Source organism: Pseudorca crassidens, chromosome 2 (assembly GCF_039906515.1).
Source record: "Pseudorca crassidens isolate mPseCra1 chromosome 2, mPseCra1.hap1, whole genome shotgun sequence".
NCBI lineage: Eukaryota > Metazoa > Chordata > Mammalia > Artiodactyla > Delphinidae > Pseudorca > Pseudorca crassidens.
In genome coordinates this window covers 155,089,606-155,104,534 of record NC_090297.1, presented here as the reverse complement: position 1 = coordinate 155,104,534, position 14,929 = coordinate 155,089,606, and positions in this window count along the sequence as shown.

Genomic DNA, 14,929 nt, shown 5'->3' with positions numbered 1-14,929 from the left:
TAGGAGGTGGGTCAAAAAGGATATTGCTGTGATGTATGTCATAGAGTATTCTGCCTATGTTTTCCTCTAAGAGTTTTATAGCATCTGGTCTTACATTTAGGTCTTTAATCGATTTTGAGTTTATTTTTGTGTATGGTGTTAGGGAGTATTCTAATTTCATTCTTTTAAATGTAGCTGTCTAGTTTTCCCAGCACCATTATTGAAGAGGCTGTCTTTTCTCCATTGTATATTCTTGCCTCCTTTATTAAAAATAAGGTGACCATATGTGCGTGGGTTTCTCTCTGGGCTTTCTATCCTGTTCCATTGATGTATATTTCTGTTTTTGTGCCAGTACCATACTGTCTTGGTTACTGTACCTTTGTAATATAATCTGAGGCCTGGGAGCGTAATTCCTCTAGCTCTGTTTTTCTTTCTCAAGATTGCTTTGGCTATTCAGGGTCTTATGTGTTTCCATACAAATTGTGAAATTTTTTGTTCTAATTCTGTGAAAAATGCCGTTGGTAGTTGGATAGGTATTGCATTGAGTCTGTAGATTGCTGTGGGTAGTAGTGTCATTTTCACAATGTTGATTCTTCCAATCCAAGAACATGGTATATCTCTCCATCTGTTTGTCTCATGTTTAATTTCTTTCATCAGTGTCTTACAGTTTTCTGCATAAAGGTCTTTTGTCTCCTTAGGTAGATTTTTTCCTAGGTATTTTGTTCTTTTTGTTGCAGTGGTAAATGGGAGTGTTTCCTTAATTTGTGTTTCAGATTTTTCATTATTAGTGTATAGGAATGCAAGAGATTTCTGTTCATTTATTTTGTGTCCTGCTATATAACCAAATTCATTGATTAGCTCTAGTAGTGTTCTGGTAGCATCTTTAGGATTCTCTATGTATAGTATCATGTCATCTGCAAATAGTGACAGCTTTACTTCTTCTTTTCCAATTCGGATTCCTTTTATTTCTTTTTCTTCTCTGATTTCTGTGGTTAGAATTTCCAAAACTATGTTGAATAATAGTGGTGAGAGTGAACAACCTTGTCTTGTTCCTCATCTTAGAGGAAATGGTTTCAGTTTTTCACCATTGAAAATGGTGTTGGCTGTGGGTTTGTCATATATGGCCTTTATTATGTTGAGGCAAGTTCCCTCTAAGCCTACTTTCTGGAGGGTTTTTATCGTAAATGGGTGTTGAGTTTTGTGGAAAGCTTTTCCTGCATCTATTGAGATGATCATATGGTTTTTCTCCTTCTATTTGTTAATATGGTTTATCACATTGATTGATTTGCATATATTGAAGAATGCTTTCATTCCTGGGATAAACACCACTTGATTATGGTGTATGATCCTTTTAATGTGCTCTTGGATTCTGTTTGCTAGTATTTTGTTGAGGATTTTCTCATCTATGTTCATCAGTGATATTGGCCTGTAGTTTTCTTTCTTTGTGACATCTTTGTCTGGTTTTGGTATCAGGGTGATGGTGGCCTCGTAGAATGTTTGGGAATGTTTCTCCCTCTGCTATATTTTGGAAGAGTTTGAGCAGGATAGGTGTTATCTCTTCTCTAAATGTTTGATAGAACTCACCTGTGAAACCATCTGGTCCTGGGCTTTTGTTTGTTGGAAGATTTTTAATCACAGTCTCTATTTCAGTGCTTCTGATTGGTGCCTTTATATTTTATATTTCTTCCTGGTTCAGTCTCAGAAGGTTGTGCATTTCTAAGAATTTGTGTGTTTCTTCCAGGTTGTCCATTTTATTGGCATAGAGTTGCTTGTAGTGATCTCTCATGATCCATTGTATTTCTGCAGTGTCTGTTGTTACTTCTCCTTTTTCATTCCTAATTGTATTGATTTGAGTCTTCTTCCTTTTTTTGTTGATGAGTCTGGCTAATGGTTTATCAATTTTGTTTATCTTCTCAAAGAACCAGCTTTTAGTTTTATTGATTTTTGCTCTCGTTTCCTTCATTTGTTTTTCATTTATTTCTGATCTGATTTTTATGATTTCTTTCCTTCTGCTAACTTTGGGGTTTTTTTGGTTCTTCTTTCCCTATTCGCTTCAAGTGTAAGGTTAGATTGTTTATTTGAGTTGTTTCTTCCTTCTTGAGGTAGGCTTGTATTGCTATAAACTTCCCTCTTACAGCTGCTTTTGCAGCATCCCATAGGTTTTGCGTCATCGTGTTTTCATTGTCATTTGTTTCTAGGTATTTTTTGATTTCCTCTTTGATTCCTTCAGTGATCTCTTGGTTATCTAGTAACATATTGTTTCGCCTCCATGTTTTTGTATTTTTTACAGTTTTTTTTTCCTGTAATTGATATCTAGTCTTGTAGCATTATGGTCAGAATAGATACTTGATGCGATTTTAATTTTCTTACATTTCCCAAGGCTTGACTTGTGACAGGTCAATATATGACCTGTCCTGGAGAATGTTCCATGAGCACTTGAGAAGAAAGTGTATTCTATTCTTTATGGGTGGAATGTTCTATAAATATGAATTAAGTCCATCTTGTTTAATGTGTCATTTAAAGCTTGTGTTTCCTTATTTATTTTCATTCTGGATGATCTGTCCTTTGGTGAAAGTGGGGTGTTAAAGTCCCCTCCTATGATTGTGTTACTGTTGATTTCCCCTTCTATGGCTGTTAGCATTTGCCTTATGTATTGAGGTGCTTCTATTTTAGGTGCATAAATATTTACAATTGTTATATCTCTTCTTGGATCGATCCCTTGATCATTATGTAGTGTCCTTCTTTGTCTCTTGTAATAGTCTTTATTTTAAAGTCTATTTTGTCTGATATGAGAATTGCTGTTCCAGCTTTCTTTTGATATCCATTTGTATGGAATATCTTTTTCCATCCCCTCACTTTCAGTCTGTATGTGTCCCTAGTATGTGTCTGAAGTGGTTCCTTTGTAGACAGCATATATAGGGGTCTTGTTTTTGTATCCATTCAGCCAGTCTATGTCCTTTGGTTGGAGTATTTAATTCATTTACATTTAAGGTAGTTATTGATATGTATGTTCCTATTCCCATTTTCTTAATTCTTTTGGGTTTGTTATTGGAGGTTTTTTCCTTCTCTTGTGTTTCCTATCTAGAGAATTTCCTTTAGCATTTGTAGTAAAGCTGTTTTTGTGGTGCTGAATTCTCGTAAGTTTGGCATGTCTGTAAAGGTTTTAATTACTCCGTCGAATCTGAATGAGATCCTTGCTGGGTAGAATTATCTTGGTTGTAGGTTTTTCCCTTTCATCATTTTAAATATGTCTTGCCACTCCCTTTTGGTTTGCAGAGTTTCTGCTGAAAGGTCAGTTGTTAACCTTATGGGGATTCCCTTGTATGTTATTTGTTGTTTTCCATTGCTGCTTTTAATATTTTTTCTTTGTATTTAATTTTTGATAGTTTGATTAATATGTGTCTTAGCATGTTTCTCCTTGGATATTTCCTGTATGGCACTGTCTGCGCTTCCTGGACTTGACTGCCTATTTCCTTTCCCATATAAGGGAAGTTTTCAACTGTATTCTCCTCAAATATTTTCTCAGTCCCTTTCTTTTTCTCTTCGTCTTCTGCAACCCTTATAATTCGAATGTTGGTGTGTTTAATGTTGTCCCAGAGGTCTCTGAGACTGTCCTCAATTCTTTTTATTCTTTTTTCTTTATTCTGCTCTGCAGTAGTTATTTCTACTATTTTATCTTCCAGGTCACTTTTCTGTTCTTCTGCCTCAGTTATTCTGCTATTGATTCCTTACAGAGAATTTTTAATTTCATTTATTGTGTTCTTCATCATTGTTTATTTGCTCTTTAGTTCTTCTAGGTCCTTGTTAAACGTTTATTGTATTTTCTCCATTCTATTTCCAAGCTTTTGGCTCATCTTTACTATGATTACTCTGAGTTCTTTTTCAGGTGGACTGCCTATTTCCTCCTCATTTGTTTGGTCTGGTGGGTTTTTTCCTTGTTCCTTCATCTGCTGTGTATTTCTCTGTATTCTCATTTTGCTTAACTTACTGTGTTTGGGGTCTCCTTTTTGCAGGCTGCAGGTTCGTAGTTCCTGCTGTTTTTGGTGTCTGCCCCCCATGGCTAAGGTAGGTTCAGTGGGTTGTGTAGGCTTCCTGGTGGATGGGAGTGGTGCCTGTGTTCTGGTGGATGAAGCTGCATCTTGTCTTTCAGGTGGGCAAGACCGCATCCTGTGGTGTGTTTTGGGGTGTCTGTGACCTTATTATGATTTTAGGCAGGCTGTGTGCTAATGGGTGGGGTTATGTTCCTCTCTTGCTAGTTGTTTGGCATAGGGTTTCCAGCACTGTAGCTTGCTGGTCGTTGAGTGGAGCTGGGTGTTAGCGTTTAGATGGAGATCTCTGGGAGAGCTTTCGCCTTTTGATATTAGGTGGTGCCGGGGGGGTCTCTCGTGGACCGATGTCCTGAACTTGGCTCTCCTGCCTCAGAGGCACAGGCCTGACACCCTTCAGAGCACCAAGACCCTGTCAGCCACACGGCTCAGAACAAAAGGGAGAAAAAAAGAAAGAAAGAAAGTAAAAAATAAATAAAATAAAGTTATTAAAATAAAAAATATTAAAAATTTTATTAAAAATTATAAGAATTTTATTAAAAATTAAAAAGTAATTTCAAAAAAGAAAGAAAGAAAGAATAGAGCAACCAAACCAAAAAAGAAATCCACCAATGATAACAAGCACTATAAACTATACTAAAAAGCAAAAAAACAAAAGACGTACAGACAGAACCATAGGACAAATGGTATAAGCAAAGCTATACAGACAAAATCACAGAAAGTCCACCGCCTCAATTTTGGGATGATTCATTGTCTATTCAGGTATTCCACTGCTGGGATAGATTTCCCTTTTTCTTCTTTGTTTGCACAGCTCCTGGGGCTCAGCTTTGGATTTGGCCCCACCTCTGCGTGTAGGTCACCTGAGGGCATCTTTTCTTCACCCAGGCAGTACAGGGTTAAAGGAGCAGCTGCTTCGGGGGTTCTGGCTCACTCAGGCCGGGGGGAAGGTGGGGTACGGAGTGCGGGGCGAGCCTGCCGCAGCAGAGGCCAACGTGATGTTGCACCAGCCTGAGGCGCGCCGTGCGTTCTCCCGCGGAAGTTGTCCCTGGAATTCGGGACCCTGGCAATGGTGGGCTGCAAAGGCTCCCAGGAGGGGAAGTGTGGACAGTGGCTTGTGCTTTCACACAGGATTCTTGGTGGCTGCAGCAGCAGCCTTAGCATCTTATGCCTGTCTCTGGGGTCCGCGCTGATAGCCGCGGCTCGCGCCTGTCTCTGGAACTCGTTTCGGCAGTGCTTTATTAATCCCCGCTCCTTGCGCACCCCGAAACAGTGGTGTCTTACCTCTTAGGCAGATCCAGACATTTTCCTGGACTCCCTCCCAGCTAGCTGTGGCACACTAGCCCCCTTCAGGCTGTGTTCACACAGCCAACCCCAGTCCTCTCCCTGGGATCTCACCTCTGAAGCCCGAGCCTCAGCTCCCAGCCCCCACCTGCCCTGGCAGGTGAGCAGAGAAGCCTCTGAGGCTGGTGAGTGCTGGTCGGCACCGATCTGTGCGGGATGCTCTCTGCTTTGCCCTTCACACCCCTGTTGCTGTGCTCTCCTCCGTGTCTCCAAAGCTCCCCCCCTCCCCCACTGCTCCCTGTCTCTACCAGTGAAGGGGCTTCATAGTGTGTGGAAACTTTTCCTCCTTCACAGCTCCCTCCCAGAGGTGCAGGTCCCATCCGTATTCTTTTGTCTCTGTTTTTTCTTTTTTCTTTTGCCCTACCCAAGTACGTGGGGAGTTTCTTGCCTTTTGGGAAGTCTGAGGTCTTCTGCCAGCGTTCAGTAGGTGTTCTGTAGTTGTTCCGCTTGTAGATGTATTTCTGATGTATTTGTGGGGAGGAAGGTGATCTCCACGTCTTACTCCTCTGCCATCTTGAAGGTTCATTCATATTTTAAATACTCTTCAGAGCACAATTTTTAAACTTTTATTTCTCTAAACATAATTATTTAATAATTAAGAGGTGTCAAAATATTACAGTTGGTTTTTCTTGTCATTCTGTTTGTTTGTTTGATCCCATATTGTATCTTGGAGATTTTGGGGCAACTTACATTCTGTAGTAGTATACAGTATATATGCACAGTGTTTTAAAAATCTGATGTATAAATATTGAGTTTTACTGTCACCTAGATGGCAGATATGTAAAAAATAAATTCATTAAAATATTTCTAATGTCCTGGTTTTAAAATAGGGAGCACTTTCTCAATGTTCATCTCTTCACATAGTCATTAAGTTTCCTACTTTAACAAAAGTCACTTGGTTCTCTGCGCGCCAATGAACTTGAATGTTAAATTTACAAGTTCATGCTAATGTGTTCTCTGCTAAAGTTGGGAAATTTTCTTTCTGTGTATCCATTGACATTTCACTATTTATCATGGTGGTATAAATGCTTGGCTTAGCTTGACCTAAAGGCATCCAAATTCATGGAAATGGGACAATATAATTAAATATCACAATTAATGGGCTTGATGCTCCTATTTCATTCTTCACACAAACATATTAAAAGTAGATTTTTTTTTATTACGTAAGACTTGGTTCTATATATAGTTCAGCCAGAAGTAAAATTATTCCTAAATCACCCTGTCTCCCAACCTAATGCGTCAGCTTCAGCTTGTACACATAATGACAGTCAGACCTTGATTGGCTTTTTTCTCTTCCAACTGGCAGTGTAGACAGCAAACAGGAACCCTGTCTGAGAAGAGTTTGTGTATAGACCCAGAGAAAAATTTTAACATGGCACTGTTGTTTATGTTATGATCAACCAAATTTATTGATCCAGTCATTTATTTATTTGTTCTTACAAAGTCCTGTATTCATCCATCCAGCACATTTCCTGAATACTTACCATGCACCAAATACTGAAACTACAGTAATAAGCAAACCAAACATAGCCCATGTAGTCCCGGATTTCATAATTTGGAAAGCACAGCTGGACTAGAGTTACCCTTAGGAAAAATACGTTCAAATATAATTAGATAATCACACAAATATGTGAAATGAATAATAAACATATGATGCTGTAAAAGCAATGAGACCCAGTATTTTCAGGAGGTCAAAGAAAGGCTTTTTTGTGTCTGTGCCATTTGAACTGAGATGCGAAGGACGCATTAACTAAACAATGGCGGTGATGGGGAAAGTAATCACTAGCTATCTGACCTCAGGTTACTTAACCAGTTTATGCGTCAGTTTTCTCATCTATCAAATGACAAGGTTAATAGTACCTACTTTATAGGGTCTGGTGAGGATTTGGTAAGAGTTTAGGACTATGTTCACTACATGGGCTCTATGTAAATATTACATATTGTTGTTACATGGCATTTTTACCCATAGTTTGCTAAGTTAGAAACATACTGAAGAAAATAAAAATAATTAAATAATACTGAATGTTGATTTCAGATTTATTCAAAGTAAGATGCAAGTGATAAATAAAACTTTCCATACAAAAAGTCACAATTCAGGTAGGGAGACAACATGGAAAATGTTGAAAGCGATAAAAATGATGATGTGAACTGCTTACAATATATGCATTATGAAATGACACCTAGGAAAACTGGAAATCAATGAAGTTGTGTTAATTGCTATTTTTTCTGGAAAGGGAAGATGGATGCTTGCAATAAACTTAAATGAAAGATTTTTTTAAATGGTGCCCTGGGAACAGAGAGGCACAAAAGGATGCTCATAATTTTGTGGCTTGGGCTGAAGCATTTCTCAAATGTCCTTGAAAGTTTCCAAAGACAGTCTTTCCTCAGGAAAGTATTTCTCCTGTGAGTAAATAATGTTCTTGCCTAGAAATGAAATGCAGTAATATATTACATTGCAAGTGAACTGTTAGCAAGACTGGCAGCAGAAGTTCAGAAACAAATGTCGCATTGCAATCTAGAGTTTGAGGCTCTGTATCTGAAATTCCATAACTTCTAAAGCGATGCCCTTTGTATTCAATCAAAATAGTCCAGAGAAGAATTTTGACTTCTCTTTACTTAACTATTAGAAGGATTTATTTGGAATTATTATTGTGTCATGCATGTTCTGCCTTAAATTTTCTGTGGTTGAGTTGCACAATTGATAAGCTAAGGTTTCTTTCCACCATAAAAAGGCTCCTTTTAAGGAGTCCTATAATAATGACATTTAAAATACTTGCTTGCTTTTGAAGAAAGCTTCATGCTTTCCAAAGTGCTTTATAAACGCATTTCTACGAGGCAGGTGGAACATGTCCTGTCAACAGTATTTTACAGAAAAGAAAATGGAGGCTGTAAAGGAAAGCTGCTTGGTCAAGGTCATTCAGTGTGTTAGGCGAGTTTTCATCACAGGAGTACTCACAGTTGAGCAGGGAATCCAGCAGGGAAAGCTTAAGGCTTTAGTCTATCTTTACACAAGTATTTTTGCATAAATGAAAAATTTACCCAAAGTGAAGTGCATTAGGTACCTAATACTGCCTTCTTGTTCCTTAGAGTCTAGTGAGGGATATAGACTGAGCATATTCTATCCCAGTGAAGATAACTTAGATTATTCTGAGGATGATCACTTGGGCTTCAGAATCTGAATTCCAGCTTGACCCCTTACATGAAGGAAGGCTCTTTCAGAGCCTGTTTCTCCATCCCTTAAATGGCAATTTTAATTTGAATGCTCTCTCATATGTTTATTAACTCATTCACTTAACAAAGCACCTGCTAGATCTCAAGTACTCTGCTAAGAATGATGAAGCTTTTCTAGGAAGCCAGAAGGCATCCTTCAGTGGATAGCGGAGGTCAAGAGAGGTTAGAGTTAAAACTTGAATTTGACAGTGGGAGAAGATGAAAGGTTCACACGGCAAGGAAAAGAGAAAAAGACTATTATACAGGTTAAAGAGGTAGACCTGGAGATATTTGGAGTGACAAAATTTCTGAATTTTGATGTACCATACTTCCTGCCTCAGTTTCCACATCTTGGAAATGGGAATAATGATTAAACATGTTTCACAGTATTCATTTGGTAGAGATTAAATGAGGATTAAATAAGCATGGAAAGTGGCGTAGGACAAATTTGATAAATTATTATGTATGAAAGTGTGTATAAATAAAATCAATTGCCATGACCCCTCTTCGTACCGAGTGATCACAGCACGCTTTAATTTTCTAGCTGAGTCTGGATATGGATTCGTAACTTTATTCAAACAGTGTATCAGGCACCACTTAACCTTTGGATTGGCTGGAAATTTTTGCTCCTCTGCTCTAATACAATTTAATTTTAATTTTGGTTTTTAAGGTACATGGGTATAAATAAGAAGAGTGTTAAAGAAATGTACTTCAGATTTTAAATTCAAAAATGTAGAAAAACTTTCTTTTACTATTTTTCATTTTACCTTTGGACCAGCTACTTTTTCTTCTGCACTCAGGCAAAAGGGATTCTGAAGAAAACACTTTAAAATTTTGATTTCATATATAAGATAGTGGGAGCCTCTGCCTGCTTGATTTACATTTGTGCTCACCTTCCACTTTATGTGGGAGGGGGCATACGAATAAAGGAAATTTTTATATGATTTCAAATTATTTAATTCCTGATATTATATTTAGCCATGATAGAGTGTTATGATTTGCCTACAACATCCATCCTTCCTTTTCTTGTACCTTACCTTGTTCAGAGAGGACTTGTGCCTGTTCTGCTTTGAATTTCTCAACCACTTCAGCTGCTAAAATCACAGGTGAAGCTTAGTTTCTGCTGATTTAATCCACCCAATCGAGATACAGTTTCTCATTTTATTCAGCAAATATTTACTATGCCTTAAAAAAAGATTTTTTAAAAAATGCATGGTCTTATTTGCTGATGCTGCTGGGAATTAATTAATTAACTAAGTTTTAGGTTCACAGTAAAATTGAGCACAAGGTACAGAGATTTCCCACATATTCCTCTTGTGGGAATGCAATAAATTGGTACAGCCACTGTGGAAAACAGTACGGAGGTCCCTCAAAAGCTAAAAATAGAATTACCATATGATCCAGTAATCCCACTCCTGGGCATATATCCAGACAAAACTATAATTCAAAAAGATACATGCACCCCAATGTTCGTAGCATCATAGCAGCGTTATTTACGATTGCCAAGACGTGGAAACAACCTGAGTGTCCATCAACAGATCAATGGATAAAGAAGATTATATATATATATATATATATATATATATATATAATTTAAATTTATATGTATATATTTACATACATATATATAAATACTACTCAGCCATAAAAAAGAATGAAATTAATTTTGCCATTTGCAGCAACATGGATGGACTTGGAGGGCATTATTCTAAGAGAAACAAGTCAGACAGAGAAAGATAAACACTGTATGATATCGCTTATATGTGGAATCTAAGAAATAAACTAGTGAATATAACATAAAAGAAGCAGACTCACAGATATAGAGAACAAACTAGTAATTGCCAGTGGGGGAGGGGGGAAAGGCAATTTAAGAGTTGGAATTGGGGAGTGGGAAGTACGAACTATTGGGTGTAAAGTAGGCTCCAGGATGTATTATACAACAGGGGGAATATAGCCAATATTTTGTAATAAATGGAAAGTAGTCTTTAAAATTGTATAAAAATATTTTTTTTAAAAAAAGATACTTCTTAGCTGATAGAAGCTTTAGAAGTCTACAGAGGCAGATAATTTTAAAATTGCAGCATATAACTTCTGGAGCCTGGCTGACATTCTCATAGGAAGCCGCATGAAAATTACTTTCAAAGGCATTCACCTTAGCTTAAAGGAGTCTGTTCCTTCAGTGTGTATTAGTCCATGGTGCATCCTTACTTTGACTTATCTGTGAGGTTCACTTCTCGCCCCCAGGAACAAAGCCTGCAGAGGGGCAACTTGTTTGGCTTGGGAGCCTGCCCAATATGAAAAGTTTGCAGGCAAAATCAGAAAGAACAGCTGCAGGAGGAGAGATGAGGGTTGCTGACAGCTAACGACTCAGAAAGCAATTTGCATGAGAGCCTTCTGCTTAACAGGAGGCAGCATGTGCTGGGCAATGGTTTACCATCCACTGCCAAGCTGGTTTCTACACCCTGAGTCCTCATTCCATCAAAACACGTGTCCTGAGGGAACGCCCAGCCACCAGCTTCCACTTACCTGAGTTACCATGACCTGCCATCTAGAATTTCAGAGAGCTTTTCGTTTATTAACTCACATGAACCTACTTTATCCTGAGGCTCTGGATACTAGTCCCATGCAAACTGATTTAATAACAAACATTTAAGTGCAAATCCAAGGTCATCTAGATAATATTCTTTGACAGCTTATTGCATATGAGGCACTGCACTGTGCACTTTTTATACCATATCAGACTTCATAACAGACCTCTGAAGTGGGTGGTTAAGTTTCCTGCCAAGGGATCCATACACAAGAAACAATAATCAGAAAAGACCAAAGTATTATTTATTACTAGTGAGCTAGCTGCTGTTACTTCATTTTGGAATTCTAATTGAGGCTTTCCTTCTCTCTCTCTCTTGCCCCCAAATCACAGATGACTAGGTCATGGGACAAGCTTAAGCTAACATGCCTTATTCTGTGAATCATAAGCTGAGCTACTGGGACAGAACCTTGTGACATGTTTGTCACTTTCAAATGTAATAATTCTACCCATTGCTCCATAGGTGTTCTGGTTACTGACCAATAACATTAACAATTCCTCTTCCAAGAATAGGATGGAGGGGAAAGGCACTGGATCTCCTATGCCTCCCAAACATGTGAAGGCCAAAGCATGGTGGGAGGAGAAGCATATCTCTTTGTAATATGTTTTATTCCCTGTTTTATAGATGTGCATATGGAAGATTAGAAAGGCTGAGTAACTTGTCCATGTCATGTAGCCCATGCTTTTAACTTTTTTATTATACCACTTATCCTTCTCACCTATCAATTTGCCTTTTATACTGATGTCCTGAGAAACAGACCACTGTATGGTATAGAAATGAACAACCATAAATAAGCTGGAAATGCATTTCTATTTACATTAACTAAGATAGTCACTTGTTTCTTTTAAGTGAGGTCCTCCACCTTTTTAGGGACCTGAGTAAACTAACGATGTGCTTCCATTGATTAAACAAGAATTCTCCAATATTCCATAGAAGAATCACACATTTCTTTAAGCCCTATGTATGCTTCTAGGGTTTAGATTCTAAATCAAATATGTTTCTGTTTTTCATTAAAAAAAATGAACACAGGATTTCACTTGTAAATTTATTAACTTCTTTTTTCTGTCTAGCAACAAGCAGTGACTGTTGTTGGGTTGGTGGACATAGTAGAGATGGCCATTCAGAAAATCACAAATTTTAGGAACTCTAGCATTCATGTAGCTCAGAACTGTAAGAAGAGACCAGAGGAAGATCAACATGCTTTAAAGTATATTACAAATTAATATTGAAATAGAGCTTAACATATAATTCATCTGGAAAGAAGCTCAGAACATGATTGCCAGTTATTTAATATTCTGGTCAAAGACAATGGAAGCACTATTGCTTTTTGACTGCCATTGGAAAGGTCAGGTTTCAAACAGCAGTGCACTAGTTGTGCTCAAAATGACTAAAGAATGATGAATAATTAAGTGAAGAGGAAATGGGAGACCTGCATTCTAATCTTGTTTTGGCCACTGATGGGAATCATGTGGACTTTAAGCCCATCACACAGTCATTTACCACCTTGGTTTTCTCACCTGTAAAAGGAGGGAGTGACTATAGTTATTTAATAATCCTTGATGATCTTTAGCTCTATGATTCTAGAAGCATCTTGATTTAATACAGTTTGACGATTTATGTCTAAAACTCTAGCAAGCAGAAAAATGTTCTTTTATTTCTAAAATGGACTTGACATTGCGTTAACAGAGCAAATGAAATCTTTTAAGGATTGTTCAAAGAATCACCAACTTAAAATTCATCTCCATTGTTGGTTTTTATTGTCTGTTTAACTTTTACTAGATCTATAATAGTTTTATTTATTTTCCTTTGCACCTGGACTGGCAGCCTGTGTGGTTGGAGAAACACATCACCACTTATTTTAGATACTTTGTTATCAGAGCCAACTCTGTAATCTTTGCTCTGCCTGTGAATTATTTATTTAATTTGATGTGTTTTTTCCTGGATTCATAGAATTTCCTTTTGTCATGATGCTTCTTTCCATTTATGGGACTGTAAATACAACTGACTAAACCTCTCTAGTGGCCGAATACATATCAGGTCTTTTGTGTGAAGGATGCTAGCTAATCTTCCCGTTCATAGGCTGACTACATTTTTATTCATTTGCTTTTTTTCTACTCACCCCTGACAGTAGTATCTGTGGAATAAATAAAATAATGATACCTACTACTTATTTAAATCGGATCAGAAAACTTGACCTTTTCCTAATTTTTTACATTTGCTAGCTTTTTGGCAATATGCACCCCTATTTTTCTCTGAATCTCAGTTCACCCTCTACATGGGAATAATTATGCCTACCATACAACGTGGTGATCATAAAAGAAATTCTACCCGTCTACTACCATACTGGGGAAAAATATTTGGATTGACTTTTACCAGACTTGGAGGCATATGTTTGCAGTGGCCTGTTTGAAAATACTGACTACATGGGGTACAGTGTAATACTCTGAAGGCATCTTACAGAGGTAGATAATATCTCTCCCAGGGCATCAACACTAAAAGTGAGAAGCATTTTGATTTCTCATCAGGAAAGAAATGTTCTATGATGTTAATGGTTCTTAACTTTTGGTGATTCATTAAAATCTCCTGGGGAGCTTTTGATAATCTTAAAGCCCAGCCTGTAATTTATACCAATTAAATATAAATTTCTGGGGGTTGGACTGAGGCATTGGTATATTTTAAGGTATGCAGAATGTAATGGTTAATTTTAACTGTCAACTCAACTATATCCTGAGATACACAGATATTTTGCTAAACATTATTTCTGGGTGGGTCTGTGAGGGTGTTCCCAGATGAGATTAGCATTTGAATTGGTAGATGGAGTAAAGCAGATTTTCCTCTCCAGTGTAGGTGGGCCTCATCCAATCTCTTGAGGGCCCCAAAAGAATAAAAAGTCAGAGGAAAGGAGAATTTGCTCTCTCTGCCTGAGTGTTTGATCTGATCCCCTGCCCTCTGACTGTGGCTTACGTCAGTTCTGAAAACTACACCCCTGGATTTCCTAGTTTCCAGCTTATATTTAATATACAATATATTTAATATGTTTAATATCAATTACATATGTTAAATCAATTACATATATTACATTATATTTATTATATATCTCCTATTGGTTCTGTTTCTCTGGAGTACCCTGACTAATATGGTGCTTCCAATACACTGTAAATATTGAGAACTACTATATATGTTAAAATACTATGGCTAAGGTATTACAAAAGTGGATGGTCTGACAGTGTAGTTCTGCTTCTTAAATGGGCAACTCAATGAGGATAAGTAGCAATGTAAATTATTTTTTTCATTTTAAACAGTGGCCAGTCATATATATATAAACACTTTGGGAGGCTATAAGACACTAATTAAAAGAACTTATAGGATATAAGCACTAAAACTACATCGACTCGCCATTCAGAAGGAATTCTAGGCCCAAGATATAGAAACCTCCATACCTGAATCATTGGAAAAGATGTAGAAAAGACTCTAAAACTATTGAAATTTTCAGAGATCCCTTGTGACACTTTTGCAGGTCATGATATCAGGACTCAGTGGCCCCTGAGTCTTTTTTTGTAATACAGAGAGGGACCCACAGTTACATAGTAAATTGACACCTGAGACTTGTTTTTTTTTCAGCTAGAAGTGGAAAGGAGAAATATCTTTCACTGAAGCAGAGAGTAGAGGTGTAAGTGAGGAAGACAAGGTAAAGAAAGAGAAAAGAAAATAATCCACTTAGAGAAGACTTGCTCTTGGGGCAAGCCCTGGACATATAGTCATTTA